Below are 22,830 nucleotides of genomic sequence, written 5' to 3'. Positions count from 1 at the left end.
CCCCGGGGCCGTTGGGCGGGCGCCCCCTGATTGGTTGCTTTTGTGGACCCATCATAAGATGCTGGATATGCAAATCTGAGGGATTCTAGCCTCGCCAATCAGTGAAAGCCATGGGTAGTGGCCAATCAGAGTATGATTTTGAAGGTGAGGCTTTGAAGGGGAGCCAATCATGCCCTTTGTCATTGTGTAATTGTTTGCTCTGAGAAACTGAAACCTAAGGGCTTCCTAAGATGGCAATAGTAAGAGACTCATGAAAATGGCCTTGGCAGACTTGCTGGTGCGCAGCCTCCCACATATCCCCCTTTTCCGTTTTAATTTGAGAGATGAGGAAAAGGCTATTCGTCTTTGGCTAATTGATTTATTGCCTCAGGCGAGACCAGTATAGGGGTGTTGGTCTTTTATCTTTAATCTACTGTAGTGGACCTGGATAGGCTGCATAGTAAGTGAGTCAATTTGTTTGAGGAATGACATGAGCCTATTAAATATAACAGATCCCAGTGAGCAAACAATTAAAAGGTCAATGAATGGGCCAAGGAGGGGGAGCAGGAAAGGGAGGAGACCATTTTAGGCAGACCATAAGGGATTGTCGGCGAGTTGATTTTTACGTTGTTGGAGAGATTTTTGGAGTTGATGTATTGTGTCACGAATGATGCCGGACTTGTTGGTGGGTGGTGATTAGTTAAATAAAAAATTACAAAAGGTGGGTTATGATTGGTTGCTTTTGTGGAACAATCATGAGGTGCCAAGTATGCAAATCTAAAAAATTCTAGCCTCGCCAATCGGTGAGCGCCATGGTTAGTAGCCAATCAGAGTATGGTTTTAAAGGTGAAGTTTTAAAGGTGAACCAATCATGGCCTTTGTCATTGTGTAATTGTTTGCTCTAAAAAACCAAAACCTAAGGACTTCCTAAGATGGTAATAATAAGAGACTCATAAAAATGGCCTCGACAGAGTCACTGGTGCGCAGGCTCCCACACTGGTGGAAGTAGGCTCTGGTCCTATTTCTTCAGGACCTTGAAACTATCACTCTAAGACTGACCTATAGTTTCCTTCAACCATATTTACTTTCAAACCTAATGTGAGGCCTTCATCCTCTCATCATTGCCTTTAACAGTGTTCTAAGACTACATTATGTCTTATTTAAAATACAATAAACTGACAGTAAAGTGAGGAATCAAAATATAAATCCTTCACAAAAAACAAATATTTGTGTATTTTGTACTTCTTTGTTTATGTGTTTTTAGAAAAACAATATCACCAAGATGGATAAAAATTATTCTTCAAACTTATAGTCATGCCAGTGGCACTAAATGGTTGCCAAGATGTTCAAATGTGTTTGAGAAGAAGCCAAGAGTAAAAACAAAGCAATGTATACCTTTTTTCAGATCTTCAAAATGAACACAGCTATACTGCTAACCTAGAATAATAATAATTTATTTACAAAGCCAGCTGAATAAATAATAATGAGAGGATTATTTGTCTAGGAAAATTGGTCCACAGAGAAAGACTGAGCATCCCATTATCCCTTCTGTACATTTTTTACACATTTTTCTAATTGTATAAAGGGTGATGGCAGTTTAAAAATATAAAACACAGGCCAATTACTTTGGGGAGAAAAAGCTTAAAAATCACATAGCAGACAATAAATGTTATAATCTAAATTGAAAATACAGCCTAAAGCACTGATTATTCTCTTTTATAGGTTAGTGATCTTTGTTGTCATTGAATGAAATGTACTTTTTTAGCATGAGTATGAATGGTAAAAATGATGTGAATTATAATTTTTATGTAGATAATTTTATTACCTGGAAGGTTGCATTTTAATTATCATTCATACTAGGGTAAAATTGTCTAAAGGCCACAATAAAAGGGCTATTTTCCCCTTCATGTTAATAGAAAGTATATTAACAGACCTAAAAGCTAAAATAACTTCCAACACTCAGCGTGTTAGCATGCTAACATTTAGTGGAAATTTAATTTTGGTATAAATTTGGTTGGGGTCAAATCTTGGATGTTCAAGATTAGATTATTTTATCTGTATTAATTTATTTATCCTCATCATTTTTGCATATTATCTTTATTTAATTTTATCATTTTTTCTATTCAATTAAAAAGTAATAACAGGATTCTGGGAAATGGTGGAGGAGAAAGCACCAGAAATATGTTTCTCTACCTGGATAACAATTTAACTGGTAGAATCTGTCTGATGTAACTATTTTGAAATTCTGGAGTCTATCAAAGGCTTGTAACTTCCAGGGAAGTTCCAAAGGAAGGATTGGACAGAAAATTGTAGTTAATTTCAGTCCATTTCAGATCTTAACACAGTAGCAGTTATCCATCTCCCACCTGTCAGCTCTGTGGCAGGCAGTTATGCATGTGTTCCTAGAGCAGCTTGCACACAGCTTGTGGGCGCAAGGGTGAAAATAAAGGACCCTGTTCTCCAAATATTAGGGATATGTGCTCTGTTACTTATGATCACGGTGCAAACAAAGGGGCAGCACCAATTGTTTTACCTTCTCCCTTTCTGCAAATCCCTTGCTACTGGGCTAAAGTGACTAGAAATTTTTTTTTAAATGAGGATTTTTCCCCCTTTATTTTTCTTTTCTTTCTTTTGTGAGAGACACTGAAGAACAGAACATTCTAAACCAACCTCATATACAGGGAAAATTAGAAAGTCACCTCTCGTGCTCAGAAAAGACCTGAGAAGTTTACATCTTAAGTTGATACAGTCTATAGCAACCAAAGTAACAAAAACAAAAAGAAAGGACAGCAAACACAAGAAAGTGGGGACTTTCATTTTCAGAGTTACTACATTATTAGATTCAAATATCAACTTTTCATTTAAAAAAATTGCGTGCCGGCATGTGGCATGATGGTTAAGGATGCTGGACTCCCACATGGCCGACCACAGTTCAAGTCCTGGACCGGTAGCTTCATTTCTTTGGGACCAGCAGTTAGCGTAATGGCTATGTCACTGGACTTCCATGTAGCCGACCACGATTCGAGTCTTGGACCTGGTGGCTTAAACTCATGCCAGGCGCGTGTGCGTGCGTGCCCAAGATCCCGAGAAGAGAACAGAGGAGAAGGGATTGTGGCATAGCCATCCCCCCTGGGTGGTGATTTCTCACTTTCTGTCTCTCTGTCTCTCTCTCTCTCTTTCTGGCGAGCACATGCACCCTATAGCAAAAACCTCTCAAAAAAAAAAAAAAAAAAAGAAACAAACTGCTAAGTATAGTTATTTAAAAGGAAAAAAAAATAAGCTGAAAAACAACCTGACAGAAAATGTCCTGGAAATGAATTAGTGGAAGATCTACTAGAAAAAAGACTTTAAAATAATTATCTTAAAGATGCTCAATGAACTAAAAAAAAATTGTGGGAAAAACTGAGAAAATTATGTATGAACAAAATAGACTATCAATAAAGACCAAACCTATGAGGAAACCAAAAGAAAATTGTGAAAATAGTGAGTGCAGAGTTGAGCAAGCAGAGAAGAAACTCAGGAAACCCACGCATAGGACAACAGATATTACTGAACTTGAGAAACAGAAAGCAAGAAGACTGAGGAAAATTAAACAGAGTCTAAGAGAGCTCTTGAACACAGTCAAATGCACCAACATATGCATTATGGTCTCCGAGAAGAAGAAGCAAGAAAGGGGAAGACACAATATTTTGTAAAATACTTTCCCAAAACTTCTTAAATTTTATGGAAGATATAATTAAAAACACCTATGAAATCAGGTTAAAAAAAAAAAAAAGAAAACCAAAATGAGTCATGTATAAGAAATCCTCAATGAGATTATCAGTAGTGACTTTTTTTGGAGAGGTTTTTTTTTTTTTTTTTTTTTTTTTTTTTTTTTTTATGGGCCACGTTGTTGACCAGACAGACAGAGACATAGATACGAAAAGCGAGAAATCACCCCCCAGGGGGGATGGCCATGCCACAATCCCTTCTCCTCCATTCTCCTCTTGGAATCTTGGGCACACATGCACATGCACCTGGTGTGAGTATTAAACCACCGGGTCTGGGACTCGAACCGTCATCAACTACATGGGCATCCAGCGACATAGCCATTATGCTAACTGCTGGTTCCAGATTATTAGTAGGTTTCTATAAGAATCTTTGGAGGCCAAAAAGCAGTGAATCAGTATTGTCAAAGTGCAAAAGGGGAGTAGGAAATCTCATTGAATAATCCCATATTTATCAAAACTGTTCTTGGGAACCAGCAGTTAGCGTAATGGCTATGTCGCTGGACTCCCACGCAGTCGACTGCGGTTCACGTCACGGGCCTGGTGGCTTAAAACTCACGCCAGGCGCGTGTGCGTGCATGCCCAGGATCCCAAGAGGAGAATGGAGGAGAAGGGATTGCGGTGTGACCATCCCCCCTGGGGGATGATTTCTCGCTTTCTGTCTCTATGTCTCTGTCTGTCTGGCGAGCGCACGCGTCCTATAGCGAAAATCTCTCCAAAAAAAAAAAAAAAAACTGTTCTTCAAAAATGAAGCATGAATTCCCAGATAAACAAAAACTTAGAGTTTATTAATTCTAGACCGTCCTACAAAAAAATGCTGAAGGGATTCCTGCAGGTCAAAATGAAAGAACGCTAATCATTATGGGAAGCTGTAGGAAGGCATAAAGATCTTCGTAAAGGTAAATACAGGGAACAGTATAAATCTAAATTATTTTTTTGGCATAATATTTAATACATTTATAAAACAGCTAATCTAAAAGTTAGTTAGTATGGTTGCAAATTTGTTTTGAAAGTGCATATTCTGTTTTCTACAAAATTTAAAAAACTAATGCTTTAAAAATATTAGCTTATCTTTTTGGACATATAGTGGATAAAAATATAATTTTATGCATTAACAACTAAAAAATGAAGACAGAGCTGTCAAAGGAGTAGGGTTATGTTATGAAGTTAGGCTGGTATGCATTCAGATTAGAGTGTTATAACTTTAGGATGTTAAATATAATTTCTATGGTAACTACAAATGAAATAACTGAAGAATATACTCAGAAGGAACCAAGATAGAAATTTAAATGTTTCCTAAGTACAAAAGAAGACAGTAGTGCAGAAAATAAGACACCAAAGTTATAAAGTATATGTAAAAAAAAAAAGTAGAAAACTGTCAGAAACAAGCCTTTTCATATTAGTAATCACTTTTTGGAGGGGGTAAATTTGCATATGTGCATGTGTGCTTACCAAAGGGAGAGAGAGAGAGAGAAAGAGAGAGAGAGAGAGAGAAGGAGAGAGTGAGAAAGGATCCCTCAGGATGGATGGCCACTTTGCAATTCCTTCTATTCCGTTCTCCTCTAAGGATTTTGGGCACATTTGCACAGGCTCCAAGAGTGTTTTTCTTCAAGTCAAGGGGTCAGGACTCATATCAGGCAGTCGATCATGTGGGACCCAGCTGCCTTAACCACCACACTAACTGGCTGATCCCATGTAAGTAATCATTTCAAATGTGAATAAATTATACTCTTCAATCTAAAGACAGACTTCCAGAATGGACAGGAAAAAGGATGTAACTACATGCCATGTACAAGAGACTCACTTTAGACTAAAAAAAAAAAGTGGATGTGGCTATACTAATATCAGAAAAAATATATTTTATATTTAAAAAGTTTATAAGGGACAAAATACATTATTTACTAATAAAAGGCTTAATATGGAAGAATATGTGTATATTTATATATATTTACACACACACACACAGCACTTTATGCAGCTAATGAAAAACCATCAAAGTATGTGTAGAAAAAATGAACAGAATTGAAGGGAAAAATAGTCAATTCTTCAATAATATTTAGAAATAAGTTGTAAATTAACAAACTGGATATCCTGGTTGAAATGGATGAATTCCTAGAAACACAAAATCTAGCAAGATTAAATCATGAATGAATAGATTTAAGTAGACCTATAATTAGCAACGATATTGAATCAGTAATCAAAAATCTCCAAACAAAGAAAATCTGAATTCTTCTCAAATTTTTCCCAAAAGCTCAGAAAGGAAGATACACGGCCAAACTCATTTTATGATGCCAGCATTTTGCTCATATCAAAGCCAAATAAAGACACTACAAGAAAAGAAAATTACAGTCCAATATCCTTTATGAGCATCAATGCCAAAATCCTCAACAAAATACTAATGAACAGAATTAATCAGCATATTCAAAAGATTATATACCATGGCCAAGGGAGATATATTCCTGTAATGTGAAGATTTTTCCACATACCAAAATCACTCAATGTGAAACACTACATTGGTGGGGGGGCATATAATCATCTCAACTGATATATAAATTTACATAACACATTTATGATAAAAAACACTCAACAAACTAAGAATATAAGTATACTACCTCAATGTAGTAAGAGTCATATTTTTAAAATTCTCATAAGTCATAATGCTCAATAGTGAGAGACTTAAAAGACTTACCTTTGAGATCAGGAACAAGGAAAGGATGCACTTGCAACACTTCTATTCAACATCCTATTAGAAAGTGTAGCCAGAGTCATTAGAAAATGATAAGAGAAAAATGAAATTATCTGTGTTCACAGATGACATGACTTTACAAGTAGGAAATTCTAAAAATCTTACAGAAAACTGTTAAAACTAAAGAACAAATTCTGCAAAGTAGCAAGATATGGAGTCAAGGTGAAAAAAAGTTATTTTTCTATGTAGTAACAATATACAATTGAAAAAGGAAATTAATAAAATTATTTCATTTATAATAGCATAATAAAATACTTAGAAATTAAGTTAACCAAGGAGATGAAATACTTATTCAATTAAAGCTATAAAACATTCTGAAAAAAACTTAAAAAGACATTAATAAATGAAAAGACATTCCATGTTATTTGGAAGCCTTAATATTAAGATGTCAATATATGCAAAGTGATTTAATGGAATCCCTTTCATAGTTCATATGATGAGCCCATCCTCAGTGGCACAGCCCAGTAGTGCTAGGGTATTTATGGAAGATGGAGTTTGGTTCCCAGATTGACCTTTATGTGTCAGGCGCACACATGTGCCCATAATCCTATGGGACTGGGAAAGGCTGACAGGGAAGATCATGGTATGAGGCCCGGTTGAGAGTGTTTGTCTTTTACACTTTCTCTTTCTCTCATTAAGAAATATATACATTCAGGGACCAGCAGTTAGCATAATGGCTATGTCGCTGGACTCCCATGTAGTTGACGGCGGTTCGCGTCCCAGACCCGGTGGCTTAAAACTCACACCGGGTGTGTGTGCATGCATGCTCAAGATCCCGAGAGGAGAGTGGAGGAGAAGGAATTGCGGCATGGCCATCCCCCCTGGGGGGTGACTTCTTGCTTTCTGTCTCTGTCTCTGTCTCTGTCTGTCTGGCGAGCGCACGTGCCCTATAGCGAAAACCTCTCCAAAAAAAGAAAGAAAGAAATATATACATTCACACACACACAAAAAAAGCTTAGTTCCTTTTCTATTTCAGACATAGACAAATTTATCCTAAAATTTATATAAAATACCAAAAGACCCTAAATATCAAAAAGAATTCTGAGAAAAACAAAGATGGAGGACTCTAATTTCCTAATTTCTAAATTTATTACAAAGCTACATTAATCAAACCAGAGTGCTATGAGCATAGGTATGGGCGTAAAGACACATATAGACCAATGAAACAGAATGGAGAGACGAGGAAGAACCTTCACATATATTCTCAAGCAATTTTTGACAGGAGCACCAAGACCACTTAATGGAGGTAGGACAGTATTTTCAACAAACGGTGCTGGGAAACATGAACAGCCATATGTAAAAGTATAAATTTGTATCGTTGCCTAGTGCTATATACAAAAATTTTAAAGCAAAAATGTATCAAAGACAATAATGTAACCTAAAACTATAAAATTCTTTGAAGAAAACAGGGCAAAACTTGACAACATTGGATATGACACCAAAGGCACAGAAAATAAAAGTAGACAAAGTGAGTTTTCTGAAAATTTTGAGTTATGCATCAAAAGACAAACAGACTAAAAAGAAAACCCACAAAGTGGGAGAAAATAGTTTTAAATATCTCTGATAAAGGATTAATATCTATATAATGTAGAGAAAATGCTTAAAACTAGGCACTGAAAAAGCAACCTGGTTCAAAAATGGTCAAAGCACTTTAACAGACATTTATTTTATGAGAAAAACTTATTATTTTTTATTTAATTTTCTTTTATAGATTCAATCACATAAGTCACTTAGCTTTAAAAGTGAAATAAAGGTATGCAGAGGGACCAGAAGATGGTGTAATGGTTATGTTGCTGGACACTCACATAGTAGACTGAGGTTTGAGTGCTTGACCTCGCAGTTTAAAACTCATGCCAGGCACATGTGCACATGTGCCCGAAATCCTGAGAGGAGAATGGAGAAGAAGAGATTGTGGCATGGCCATCCTTCTGGGGGTGGGGAGCAGATGATTTCTCACTTTTTGTCTCTCTGTCTCTTTGACAAGTGCATGCACCCTGTAGCAAAAACCCCTAAAAAAAAAAAAAAAAAGAAAAGAAAAAGAAGAAAAATGTATGACTCGGCCAACCAGCAGGTGGCATGGAGGTTAAAGTACTGGACTCACACATGGTTGACCAAGTTTGAGTCCTGGACACCTGGACATGCTGGTTTGAAAATCATACCAGGTGCATGTGGATGTGTGCCCACAATCCCAGGAGAAAAATGGAAGAGAAGGAATTGCAGTGCGACTATGCCTCCCCCCTCCCCGGGTGGGAGGGGTGATTTCTCACTTTCCCTCCCTCTCCTTGTCTCTCTTTTTCTCTCTCTGGTGAGCACACATATCCTATGCCAAAAACCTTTTTAAAAAGTGTGCAAGTATCTAATAGGCACAGGGAAAGATGCTCAACATCACTAATCATTAAAGAAATGTAAATCAAAACTACCAAGATATTTAATTTCATAGTTGTTAAAATGGCTACTATCATAAAAACACAAAATAAAAATGTCAGTAAAGATATGAAGAAAGGTGAAACTTGGGTACTGTTGGCAAGTATGTAAATAGTACAACTGCTGTGGAAAGCAATATGATAGTTCCTTAAAAAATTAAAAATAGTATTACTATATAGTTCAGCAATTCCTCTTCTGGGTGCAACTCAAAGGAACTGGAAGCAGAGTCTTGAAGATGTATTTGTATACCCCTATTCATAGAACATTTTTAACTATAGCTAAAACATGGAAGCAACCTAAATGTTCATCGATAGAAGAATGAATACGCAAAATGCCATCAATACATCTATACAATTTTTTTTCCATTTACAGAGTGAAGTGATGTTATTGCAGGTAAGGAAAAGATGCCTAATTTATTTCTCATAGTATCAATGGGGATGACTAAATATGTACTGGTGATTTTGGGAGTTAACAGTCACTTTCCCCCTCATCAAGATCAATACTGATGACACAGGAAAGCCAATTTTTCATTAAGCAAAGTCAATAATGATGACACATTTGTATAGAATGAGAAAACAAGAGCTGCCACAAACTCTTTTGAAACTTATAATACATACAAACAAGGTTTATGAGAACAAAGCTAATCAAAATGGCTAGGTATAAATAGACTTAAAAAACATCTCCAAGGTCATGAACACTTCTTATTTAATTCATTTTTTGTTTATAGGAAGTTCTATTACTGTTTTTCCCAGTTTGTAGAAGCAACACCCTTTTACCCATTTTTTCCCCAGACTGATTGACTAGGTCAAAGTGGACCTTGATTCATCAGATGACCAAAAACCAGTCAGGATACATTTTAGAAATATGAATATTGTGAATGGCAGTATTTGGATTTATAACTTCTAATAATGAACCGTAGGTGGTGAGAATGTTGTGCTATGTGCAAGAGGAAGAAGAGAGAGAAAGCCTTCTTACAGAAATGGCTGTGAAAAATCACCTTCTATTATATTTGCACGGATTTTGGTTACCCTGAGATTATGGCATAGTTTTCATGTGCCTAATAATAATGGCCAAGACTATACTGAATACCATGACAGATGCTTTTAGACATGTTGTATCACCTCTCTCCTTTGATCCCTCAATTTTGGGACGCAGAAATGATCCCACCCTTGTACTCAAATGTGAAAATTAGGCTCAGAGAGATTTTATAAACTTGCCCAGTTAGCAAGTGGAGGAACTCTAAGACCTGAAGACACATGCTGATGCACAGGGCATCTTATCCATTAGAACCTGGGCCATCCTGCTACTGGATTGACCTGTTTACCTCGTTCCTAATTTTTAAGGGCCTCTGATTATTTTAAAGGCTCTACTGCTAAAGACAATTTTTATAAGAACTATGTTAAGTAAAGAACTATATTAAGACAAGAGCCGGAAGGAACCCCATTATCAATTGTCATTAAATTACAGTATTTATCAAGTACTGTTTTACATTTTTAAAATATTTACTGAGAAAAAAGGATCTTGTTGAAGGTTATCTAGTGCTGATGTGTGTGTGTGTGTGTGTGTGTGTGTGTGTGTATGTGCGCAATGGAATATATTTTCACTGAATAGCATTAAGTTTCATGGAGACAAGTTAGAATTATTCATGCTTATTGGCTTATAAAAAGAACAAAATTGTTTATCTTGTCTGTATTTTAAAAGAGTAGTCATGAGATGATTGATATGTTTGTATATGATTATAATAATTTCTGAACCACTTTGCCATAAAATTTTACAATAGGAAAACAAAAATAAGAACAATATAAAAACAACTTAGAGCAGAGATATGTTAGTAGGATAGATAATTTCCTGAAAAGGGAGAGATCTGAACATCTTAGAAGAGACTCTCGGGGCCAGCAGGTGGTGTGGTGGTTAAAGGAGCTGGACTCCCACATGCCTGACCACAGTTTGGGTCCTGGACCAGGTGACTTGCTTTCTCACTTTCCCTCTCTCTCTCTTCTGATCAAATTAAATAATAATAAATAAATAAGCTTAAACAAAATATTTTAAAAAGAATAGTTCATTTAAAACAAAATATCACTCTTCTCATATCCTTGTTTTCCTTGACTCTTCTGTTAATGCTGTTTAAGTTCCATCTTTAGTGTATCATCCTTTTGGATATTATACATTTAGGTCTTCAAGAATCCTCCTTAAAATTACAAATTTTCACAAGAAGTGGCACTCCCTGTAAACATTGTCAATTTAGGATGGTGGGTAACATTTTTAGTGCAAAAATCATGTGATAAGACCCAGCCTTACATATTTGTCTTCAATGATATTTAGGGGATGAAGAGTTATAAAGAATTGGTGAAGGAGGAAGTGGAATAAAGTTGAAGGTAGCATTTGTGAGACTATGTTTTATTTATTTCATGAAGCTTAGCATAACCTTTGCTTTTTTGTTCATGCTAATTATGTTTATTGCAGAGAGGGCTATGTTGTCAGAGGCAGAGTGTGGTGATTTAAGAAGCGTACGTGTAGAAATAAGCTGGGATTGGAATCCTGAATTGATTCCAACTTGGTCAATAACTGTGAAAGCAGGGGAGGCCATTTTAATTTATCTATGCTTTTTCTTTTCAGACAAGATGAAAACAGTAATATCCACTGTAATAGAGGAAATTTATTACAGGAAGTATCATTGTACCAGAGTTTGCCCTGTCTGTGCCCTTTGTATGCATGTCTACAGGTATTTTTTTTTTTTATAAGTTTTTGCTCTAAAGCATGTGTGCTAGCCAGAGAGAGACAGAGAGAGGGAAAGTGAGAAATCATCCTCCAGGGAAGTTGGCCACATCACAACCTCTTCTCCTCCAATATCTACTCAGGATTTTGGGCATGTACTCACCCATCCCTGGTGGGTGTGATTCCTGAGGTGCTGGGTCTGGGACTCAAACCGTGGTCAGACAATGTGGGAGTCCAGTGCCTTAACTTCCGTGCCACCCGCTGTGCCGCAGATGTACTTTTAATTACAGTCATCAAGTATGTATTTGTTAGGATCTATATTTTGTGGCTAGTATACATTATCAAATTTACTCCTAAAACAACCCTCTAGTGTAGGATCTGTTTTCATTCTGTTTTGAACAAGAGGATGGAAAAGATTTAAATTAGATAAATTTCTCCAAGCTGCATAACTAAGAATCTTGGCAACTTTGGAATAGCAGATGATATATGGTTATGTTGTTAGACTACCACATGGCTGACTGTGGTTCCAGTTCTAGACCTGGCAGCTTGAAACTCATGCTGGGCTTATCTGCATGTGTGCTTAAAATCCTGAGAGGAAAATAGAGGGGAAAGTATTATAGCATGTCCATTCACCTGGGAGGTGATTTCTTGCTTTCTGTCTCTTTAACTCTCTTCCTCTCTGGCAATTGTAAGTGCCTGTGACAGAATTTCTGTTTCAAAAGTAAACACTACATAATTTTAAAAAAAAGAATATTTGCAACCAACTCTAGAACCTATGTTGGTGATTGTTTTATTACATGGCAGCCCAGATTTGCTATTTTTGGAAATGCAACATATTCCATGTAAGTGTGTTTCCTGAAGAGATTTAGTAAAAAACCTAATTGTCCATTGTAGAATATCCATCTATTTTTTTCCAATGGAAAGGTATAAAATGGGACAAAGAAATTTGTAGAGTTTTTCTTAAGCAGACTAAAAAAGGTAAATCTACGTTGAACAAATGATGACTCTGGTATAATCATCCTTTGACTGTTCACAGCCTTGATAAGGAACCTGGATCTGCTCCTCATCAGCATACCCATCAATAAGTCAGGCTGAGTGATTATTGCTACTAGTGTTTCATTTCAGAAACTCCAGAAGAAAACTAATCCTGTACTTCTGTGCTTGCTGTACATTAGTTAGTGAATCACCCTACAATTGTAGACTCTCTGGGCCTTGTCTAATATGAACATCAAATGAGTGTCAAGTCCAGTCCATGGATCCAGGCTCACAGAAGTAGTCCATCTCTATGACGACATGGATGTTAAAGAAGAAAGCTGGAACCTTCAGAGTGAGTTAGGGAGGGATAATATCCAGTAGAGGAAGAATATACAATTCTACTTATAGCAAAATATCAACCTGTAGTTGAATGCCTCAGAATGCCCAAGGATGCCAGACCTGAGTTCAACACAAAAATAGCAAAAATGAAGGTCTCATGTCCCTGGAGATTATTGCATGAGTAAAAAAATGGATTGAGAACTGAGCAAGACTAAGAGATAGCAGGTAATAGAAAGAAAAGCTCAGGGGTAAGGTGGTGGCCTGGCGGCAATGCAACTGGACCGAATTGGGAAAGGTCTTGGGTTTGCATCTGACTTAGGACCTCCCTGAGTACAAGTAGACTGGGCTGAGACTGGGGGGTAGATCATGAGGTGAAGATCCTTTAGGGGTGCCTTTCTTGCTCTCTTTATCTCATGAAAGAAACAAATGAACAAATGTTAAAAAACAAAAGAGAAGTCTATTTTTGGATTTTTTATGGATTTCTTAACAGACTTCAAGCAGGTTGTCTGGAGCTGTCATCTGACCCCCAAATTAGAGACCCTACCACTATCATCTTTAGCCACATGTGCATAACATTTTGAACCACCTGCTCAGCAGGGTTCTTAAAATATGTAGAAATACTCTTGGCAAAATGCCTAAGGTTCACATAAAAGTAGATATTCAACAAATATTTCATTCACATAGCTAACTTTCTGGAAACTGTAGGTTTGTTTTTACAGTTATACAGCACTTTAATTAAAAGTAAAATCCCCTCTTGAGTGCTCTCACTTGCCCTGTTCAGAAGTGCCCTGTCATTCTTACTACACGCGAGAGAAATTGAGGTACTAAGAGACCACTCACTGTGACACGCTGAGTCAGGCGCATGTGTAACCCAATTCTGCTAATTCCCTTTGCAAGGGTGAATGGCTACACCACTTTTCTTTGTCATATTAATGTGTATAGCAGGGTAGCCATGTGGCAGATATTTTAGCTGAAAAAACTACCTGGATTCTGAGATTTGAGTACCAATTATCAGGAGGTGCCGAGCACTGATTTATCCCAGCCCCTGATCTCCCTTAAGCCATGGACGGTGCTCTAATGATGAGCAATTGAGGAGCAGCGTCTTTCCCCGTGTTCATTACTCTCCAACAAGATCTTCACTTGATAAGGCCACCCTGAAAAGGCTAGATCAGCTTTAGACAGGGTAGCAGGTGCATTTATCAACTGCTTATGTTTGCTGAGTCAGGGATTGCTGTGGTTTTTAACCTTTTTTTTCTACTAAAGAAGTTATCTTTTTTATTTTTTTTTATATTTAAGGGATCCCGATCTATTCATGACAGCATTTTTCATTATGGTATCTAAAGAAAGTGTTTAACCTTTTCTCCCAGTTTCTAAAATCATGTCTTTTCAATAAATTGTATATATTATGCAATGAAATGCTAGAGAATTGTCTTATTGCCTCTTGCTCCAAAATACTAGCATATGCCTAATTAATACAGGGATATTCCATAAATCATAGGTGCCAAGGAAAAACCATGTAACTGGGGAAAACTTTACAGAGAATATCAATCAGATCCTGGTACTTGTCATTTAAGTAGAGCACAATTCTCTCAAGGCTTACCAGCCTCCTCACAGCATCAGCCACAGCATTTAGAAACATTAACTCCTTGTGCTCTCCATTCTCAGAATAAATGAACGGCGGCTCATTCTATTTTGTATTATTCCTGCTTTTTGGGGGATAAGGAGGGAGGCTGTTTTTATGGTATTTTGAAAGTTAAATGCATAAGTTCAAAAGAAGGAAAAGGCTGGGGAAAAAAATCAATACAATGTCCTTATTTGGCAGTACTTAGTTTGGCTAATTATTGGATGCAGGTAGGAAACACGACTAATGGGGCTTAGCAACAGATGGGGAGCCTGTACAAAGCTGTGGGTTCTTCCTCTGCCTCGGCTGTGACTTCCTGCAGTGTTGAACAAGTCATTCAACCTGTTTTTGATTCACTTCCCTTTCACTAAATTATGGATAATAATGCCTACTAGCGATGTCATACATTGTTGAGAAGAATAGCTCATAGGAAGATCACAAAGCACTTTCAAAAGAGTTGAAACGCTCCATAGGCACAGGCGCCTCCGAATCAAGCTGAACAGGAGGCAATGCCCCTTTCAGTCAGGTTCTCTGTTCCCATTTAAAACCGAAATGAATGCAAATCTGAAAGTGACTTTGCATTTGCCATGCATCCCCTCTGCCTCTCAGGCATTCTATCACTAACTGATTGTAACTATGCAAATGATACCGTTATCTGTGGCACACACTGGCGTTTGTACTGCAGCACCAGCAGTTTAAAATGCCTGATGAATCCAAGGCTGATTGGCAGCTCCAAACTTATCTGTGACCTAATTTATGGTCAGGAAGTACATGCAGATTTGGATAAGGGCAAAACCAATGACAGCAGGCTTTCCTTGAGATTGTTTAAAGACTTGAAGTTTGGTTGCCAGGGAGTTTTTTTTTTTTTTTTTAATACATAAATAAAGGTCCGCATCTGGGATCCGGATTGAAAGCGAAATTCGTCAAATGCACCAGGAATTTTGAAGCTCTAGAGAGCTTTGCAGAACAAGAGCAATACCGAGATAAATAATGGGAACAATTTCTGCTGCAACTGACATGATTGCCGCAGGATGATGGGAAGTGATGATGATTTCCCCATTGTTACGGAGGAAGGAAATTGACTCCTGTGCCAAAGTGGTTCCCCATTGTTACAGAGGAAGGAAATTGACTCCTGTGCCAAAGTGGCAATGATTTACCCCAATAATTTGCAAGAACTTTAAGCACTGGGTCCTGCTTAAAATAAAAACACATCGATACATAAGTGAAACAGATAATTTGGGGATGAGAAGGGAATCAGAGAAGTAAACGCACATTTCTTGAAGAGTTGGCAGTAACCTCACATTTTACAGAACATGCTACTGAACAACAGAGGTCAAATGACTTGTCCAAGTTCACGGAGCTGGTAGGTGGTGATCATGTGAGAAAAAACATAGAGCCTCTGCTCTTTTCACTCTCCTAGGTTGTCTTTAGGACATGTTGTCTGGATCTGTGCACCAACTACAGAGACAGAGAAGACCTCCTGCCTTGTGAGGTACCCCAGGCCAGAGTACAAGGGGAAATCCTTCAGTTGACTTTCCAGCCTCCTGCTGCTTGGAGCTCAGCAAATTTACCTCATGGGAAGCTCTATTGTCTCCCTTCCTCTAAGCCACCTCTTCTTTGACTGGTCCCTGTCAGCACTGCCTGTTTGCTGTTACTACTTCCCAGTGACCAACAGCTATTTTATGTTTCCTCCCATTGTGCTTTACCGCACCTTTGTAGCCTTCTGCCCACATCCCTGCAGCTTACCTTCATGTTATTGAAGGGCGGTTGTGTTTGTGGCCTGTTATTATGTTCTTGAACAACCCTATGAAGTGAACTTAAAGGGGCTGGGCTGTAGAGGAACACACATTAGTCATCACTTCTCCCCATTTTTTTCTCTTCATTAGGGGCTATATAAATGTTGTATATTGAAAAGTTCAAACTCTAAGTCTGGCAATTTTTGTTTTTGATTTTTTTTTGTCTTTTTAAAAATCACTTGTGAAAATACCTTTCAAGTAACATGAGATGAACATTTATCACAAGTGAAGGACTATGTTACTTGAGTTACACAATTACCTCATTTAATCTCAAAATCACCCAGTGAGTCAGGTTTTGGTGCCAATTCCATTTTATAGGGCAAGAAATTGAGCTTTATGGTGATGAAGCAGTCTCCCTGGGGTTATAGAGCTAATAACCTACAGAACAGTTCTTAATCTTAGATCTGGCTTACAGCAAGCCCTGACAGTCTTCATCAAATTTTTAACTTACAAATTTTGTGTATCTCTATATATAAATATAATGCTTGGTGCCCTGGTCAGTTTCATCTACCTAGTCATAGTTTCCAATGCAATATTCAGTATGGACTCAGGTAAAATGAGCACATCCATATTGTGATAGAATGAGAATAAAATTGCAAATTATGTATATACCATCACAAATCTTATATACATTTGTTGGATTAATGTTGAAAATGTGAACTAAATTTTGGTTTTAGCATGTCTGCTGAAATATTAGAAAAAAAAATCTTCATGTAATCAGATAAATCTGGCTCTGTTGTCTAACAGACTCAGATCCTTGCTGTGTAGACACAATTCAGACCTGCCCAATGGTACCTTGGGTCAACAGAGAGAAGTCTGCAGTGGTAATGACATTTGTATGTGTGAACCAGAGTGTGTTTTTCAGTGCAGAGCTGTCAGACTAGAAATAATGAATCAAGATGCACATTCTGGGCAACTTTAATGATGCTCTCATGGGTATTTTTAGTGCTATGTTAAAACCCCTCACAATGGCACTTACAGCTTCTGGAAAATAGTTGAGTATTTTGTATATTTAGGAGTATGGGTCTCATGTGAAGGCTCAAAGGTAAATAAGAGATGAATAACTCCACTTATAATTACTTAATTTTGTCTATGATTTTTAAATTTCATTTTATTATCATAATTTTATGTTATATTGAATCACATAGATCTTTACAGTGTATTACATTTCTTTTTTCCAATATGATTACCATGCGTATCAGTCAAGACAAAGACATTACTATTCACATTATCATCATCATCAAATAGCTTTCATCATTCAAATTTTAATAATGAAAGAAAAGCTAGAATTTTATAAAAATCAGATTGGGTTATTATTTTTGAGTGAACTGTTTTCCTTAAGTTACTTAAATGCAACAACTAGCTCTGAAAGTTCCTTTTGCAATTTTAATTAGTAAAAGTGCCTCTTACTTATTGGAAACTCAAAGCCCACGCTATGATATATCTACTGGCAACAGCGAAGCACTGCTGAATAATGTTCTGTGTCTTACAAACATATCTTATTGTTTTGAGCCATTAAATGCTGATATAGTAGTCGCCTGCAGCATGTTTAAGCAATAAGCCGTGACAAGGGACTCTACCACTCCGTGATGCCTCGGGTACATGTCTGGGAGAGATTTCTAATCACACAGGACGGAGCAACTCCCAAATACATTACACTCACTGGTTGTTTCTTTCTCATATTATGATAATAACCTAGGTTGTTTATTATATTTCTATTTTAAAGATTACTATGTATTTTAAATCAAGCAAAACTGCATCAAATATTTACAACCATAAACAATTAAAAGAAAAACAAAGATTACAATGTGCATAATCTGCTTTGGATATTTCAAGATCTTTGTTTCTTGATGTCATGCCTTCAGCTTCCTCCCTCCAGGGAGTTTGTCCCTCCTGTATTAAGGTTTCTTTCACCTCCATCTGCAATAACACGTTCTTCTTTTATTTTAGTTTTTAAAAAGCCATCTCAGGAATTTTGGTGTAACTCCTGATTCAGCTGTATTGATGGTAATTGAGAGGGGAATACAAACTGAACTCAAGTGCAGCTCCACTTAAATTTACTTCCCCTGAGAGAAGAATTTCCAAAGCTGCCAGTCCAAAGGATTCTATAAAATTTGTGTTTGCAAGAACAGCCCTTCATTATATTTTATTCTTTTTGAAATGATCTAGAGTACTATGAAAATTATCACAGCTTCCAAAGGAGATGGGTGAAGTGTGTCTATGTTTAAGAGAAAACTAATGGGTCTTGAGAGCTTTCCCTTTTGTTTAAAAATAAACACTGATATCTCTGAATAAAATATCATGACTGCACTGTCATTCTGTTTATAGACCTCTCCACAGGGACACTCTTCTACATGGAGAAAAAAAAATCTGTGAAGATCACTGCTTTTGGATTTAAAAATGATGGGTAGCCCCTGCTACTATTATTTCTTTGTTTCTATATTTATAGATACAGATGTACATGTTATAGAGCTAGAAATAGTTATAGATCTTCACACTGGGATGTGTGTGTGTGTGTGCGTGTGTGTGTTTATGAATGAATTTCTCAGACAAAACGTCTAAGAGATGACTCACAGGCATATCTGGCTTTTGTATAGTGTGCACTCTTTTGAACTGGATATGGTTAAATGACACTTAAAATAGGTTTCCTTTTGAGTGACAAAGGGTGCCATTCTTACCATTTTGTTATTCTGCACTAGTCCATTGGCATCAAAGCTGCCTGCAAAGTTGTGGGCTTAGTGAGCTTGATGAGGAGAACTATGAAATAGATTTCAACACACGCATGCTTACATAATTCAATAAAGAACATATTCAGGATATAAAAAACAGGGCAGCAATAAGCAAGAGTGTCACTGCACTTGAATGTTCAGACTAAATAGAACTGTGAAAATAAATTCTTATCAAGGAAGACTTCATGGTGGAAGGTACATTTCAATAACAATTTGAATGAAAGGAGAATCAGTTGAAAATTGTTAGGATATCCCTGACTATGATTTAAGCAAAAGGTCAAAAATAGGAATTTTGTCTAGAAATTTTGGAAAAGTATGCTTTTTGAAGGCATTAAGCTTTTACTAAAAGTATCAGTACTATGTTTAATCACATTCTTGCTGTTCCTAACATGAGAGTCGCATTAATGAAGAACCATGTGAACCTGAGAGGACTGGGAACAGTCCCCAAGGTGAATGCTGTCCATGGCCTTTGCTTAGCCTCATAGGACTCTGTCTTTCTAGAAGTCCTTTTGATCAATCAAGCTCCTCCTTTCTTATTCTTTTTTGTTTCTCAGAAATACCCTGTTAAAATCATTTAACATTTTCTTGAACACTTTTTTTCCAACATTATGTCCTTTTTTAACTTTATAATTCTAATTTCATGGTTGTTAACTTGTCATTGACTACTTTTTCTCAGTCATTAAACAGTTCTTTACCTTACTAAATCATTACTCCTATCTTCTTTTTTGCCTTTCCTATTCCACAGGGTCACTTGACTCCATGGTGGGATTCGCTCTGGTGTCTTTTCTTTAGTTCTCACCTTTACATTGGCAAACACAGCAATGACTATGCATGGGGGAAATTACCACTTCCTCTGCAGCAGTGTTTTTGTTTGTTTGTTTGTTTGTTTGTTTGTTTGTTTGTTTTTCCCTCTATATTTTACTTACTTAGTGCTCTGAATGGTTTGGACTAATGTTGAGCAGAAAAGGGAGACATCAGCGCAGGATACTGAGGTAACTACAGCCCCAACACCAATACAGAATCCATCAATGAAGCAATGGGATTCATGCCTCATGATCATGAAGAAGTAGAAGTGCAGACAAGAGTGGGTAGCAAAGCAGAGTTTCTTGAAAAGGCAAAGCTCCCAACAGGGAAGTGTCCCAAAAGAGAGTTACCAACTTGGGGCCCTTGTTTTCATCTAGCAGTCCAAAAAGGGTTTGGCTTTCTTATAAGGAAGTGAGCTTCAAAGAAACTAAAATGATCTATGAAGTCAGCTATGGGTGCCCTTTCTTGACTGATAATTGGGGTAGTTTATTACTAAAGTTTTTTGGGTGCTAACTGACCTTGAGGATCTGCGTTCCTTGTCTGGTGCATCTGGGCCACAAAGACCACATTCTTGATTCTGGAATGTAATTGTGTCATCAGGCTGCAGATTGTGACTACACAGTCATTGCTACAAGCTGTGTCCTGTGTGCGAGCCATTTCTTGTGAATGCTAAACAACGGGGACTCTGTTTTTGGTCCTTATGCCTTGACCACCTGTTTCTTAGAGTCCTATCTCTTATCTTATTACCTGATGAGTGGTGTCCTCTCAAGATTCATGATATTTGTGAGAAGACGTAGGACAACTAAGATAACACTGGACAAAATAGACACCAAGTTAAGACCAGACCTGGCAGACACTCTCAGGTAAAAGAATCAACCCAACACTGAGAACAATCCCAAGCTGCGGCTTGAGTTGAAGGGCCTGTTGTGATGTGTCACCCCAATCCCTATTTAGGAGTGAAATACTTTTCTTTGAGTTCCTGAAAGAGCTGGCTGCTGACTTTCATAACCAGGCTTTTTTTTAGGAGTTGTCCTTGGCAGAAAAAAACTTGCAAGCCTAAAATCACGCCCTTTTCTGGGAGTAGCTCATAATCAATGACTAGTAGATGCAAACCTCAAAGTCTCAGAATCTGTTTTCCTGGGCATTTAAACTCTTGACATGTCAGATTGAAAATTAAGACATGCTATCATGTTAACTGTATGCGTTATATACATATGCTACATTTTTACATAGGTTATAAAATAGAAATTAAAGAATGGACATACATAATGATTTAGAATACAAGACATTAGAGATGAACCCAGAAAACAGTGATGCCCCAAACTTTGGGTAAGTACATGTGTGTGCGGAGGGTGTCAACGAAGAGTGCTACCATCCTATCACTGTTCAAATAAGGCCAGGAGATATCTATTTGAACTTCTAGCCCTAAGCAAGAAGTGACTCTTTCAGCTAAGGAGTTTACATCTTCTCAGAGAGCATGCTGATCCCAATGAAAGCTGACACAAATCACATGATTTTAACACAGAGCACTCGCCCTGGAGTCAATGAACCATACCTTCACAGAGCCACCCAACACAGGGCAGGGCTTTTGAGAGGAAGGAAAGTCTTCTACAGAGACCAATGAGTAATTGCCTCACAAATATGTAATTTGATCAAGGATATATCTAAAAAATTAAGATACTGTATCACAAAGTAACCTAAGAAAACTTAATTATGTACAACTGTTAGGGCTTTTTAAATGGTAATGTCACTTCTGCTTTCCATACTTCTCAAACAGGTAATAACAAAAGTAAATGTCAAATCAAATTCTACACTCGCACAGACATATATTAAACAACTATTTCTTAGCAAAAAGACACAGAGCATTTTGAACAACTTATTCTGTAACATGTATGAAACCTCAGTCTCTTATATTTGTAGGATCTACTAGCAAGCTTTGCACATGATGCTCACTTGAAATAGACATGGCAGTATTCCGGAGACCAAGGGCTAAATGCAAGACCTTTGAGGGATCAAGTCTCATGTACCATCCCCAAGGTTGTACCCTAATGGAATTGCTAGAGTTTTTATACTTTTCTCATAAAAGAATGAATATTTTCTCTGAAATAATTGAATCAATTCACATATCTGAATAGCAGAGACTTTAGTAGAGAAAGCTGAATTCTCAAATACATTAACAGACACATTAAATCACAAATCTTACCAATGAGAACACTGTAAAATATATTAAGCTAACTAGCAAAAACTATGTTGATCAAAGTTATGAATAGCTGAATAACTTAAGCTACTGAATTAACTTAAACCATAAGAAGTTGATAATATTTGATCATGTTTCATCAAGGAAATAGCATCTGCAGTGTTTTTTTTTTTTTTCTTTCCTAATTTGGTATTTTTGGACCATAGAAGTAAAATAAAAATTAAGGCAAATGGTCACCTCTAAAACAGCTGTCACCTATATGACTTCTAATAGAATACTTTTAAATGAATTCTAGTCTTTATATGAAGTGTTAATAAGAATATTGAAACACAGCAAAGACATCCTTGACAGGCCATTTCTTGTGGGAGAAAATGCAAGTGGGGAGATGGCAGAGGATGGGATATAGGGAATCAAAGATGGAAAAAAAGCAAAATAGACAAGAAATAAGAAATGGAAAAATTATTTGTTGACAATAACATGTATGCTGATGTGCTTGATTGAGCCAATACAGTGTATTCTGGATGGAAAATCTCATTTTGTATGCTGTAATGATGTACAGTGAATTAATGTAAAAAAATAAAATAAAAAGAAAGAAAATGCAAGCGGAAGAAGCAGAAGAGGAGTACAAGTGAACTCCAGCTATTTCCCTAGCTGGTCATGCCACTGATGGCTATCACCAATCTTTGCTAAGTAGGAACCATCAAAAATCGGCACCTGCTTTTTAGAGTTGAATGTATA

The 22,830-nt window shown here is 37.0% G+C and overlaps 2 long non-coding RNA genes across 2 annotated transcripts in view; one reads left to right on the top strand and one right to left on the bottom strand.

Moving 5' to 3' along the window:
- The window catches only part of LOC102475827 (uncharacterized), a 29,262-nt gene extending 8,805 nt beyond the window's left edge, over window positions 1-20,457 (bottom strand). Inside the window, exons 1-2 of the long non-coding RNA XR_335636.1 lie at window positions 20,414-20,457; window positions 6,436-6,489 (exon numbers count right to left, since the gene is read on the bottom strand). This is a non-coding gene — a long non-coding RNA (uncharacterized LOC102475827). The remainder of the gene's footprint in view (window positions 1-6,435; window positions 6,490-20,413) is intronic.
- Window positions 20,458-20,547: 90 nt separating this feature from the next.
- The window catches only part of LOC102475553 (uncharacterized), a 34,999-nt gene continuing 32,716 nt past the window's right edge, over window positions 20,548-22,830 (top strand). The window contains exons 1-2 of the long non-coding RNA XR_335635.1: window positions 20,548-20,758; window positions 21,816-21,932. This is a non-coding gene — a long non-coding RNA (uncharacterized LOC102475553). The remainder of the gene's footprint in view (window positions 20,759-21,815; window positions 21,933-22,830) is intronic.

The sequence above is a fragment of the Tupaia chinensis genome, unplaced genomic scaffold (genome assembly GCF_000334495.1).
Source record: "Tupaia chinensis unplaced genomic scaffold, TupChi_1.0 Scaffold000478_3, whole genome shotgun sequence".
NCBI classification, from domain to species: domain Eukaryota; kingdom Metazoa; phylum Chordata; class Mammalia; order Scandentia; family Tupaiidae; genus Tupaia; species Tupaia belangeri.
The sequence above is the reverse complement of the archived record's forward strand: the minus strand, read 5'-3'. Positions and strand labels throughout refer to the sequence as shown.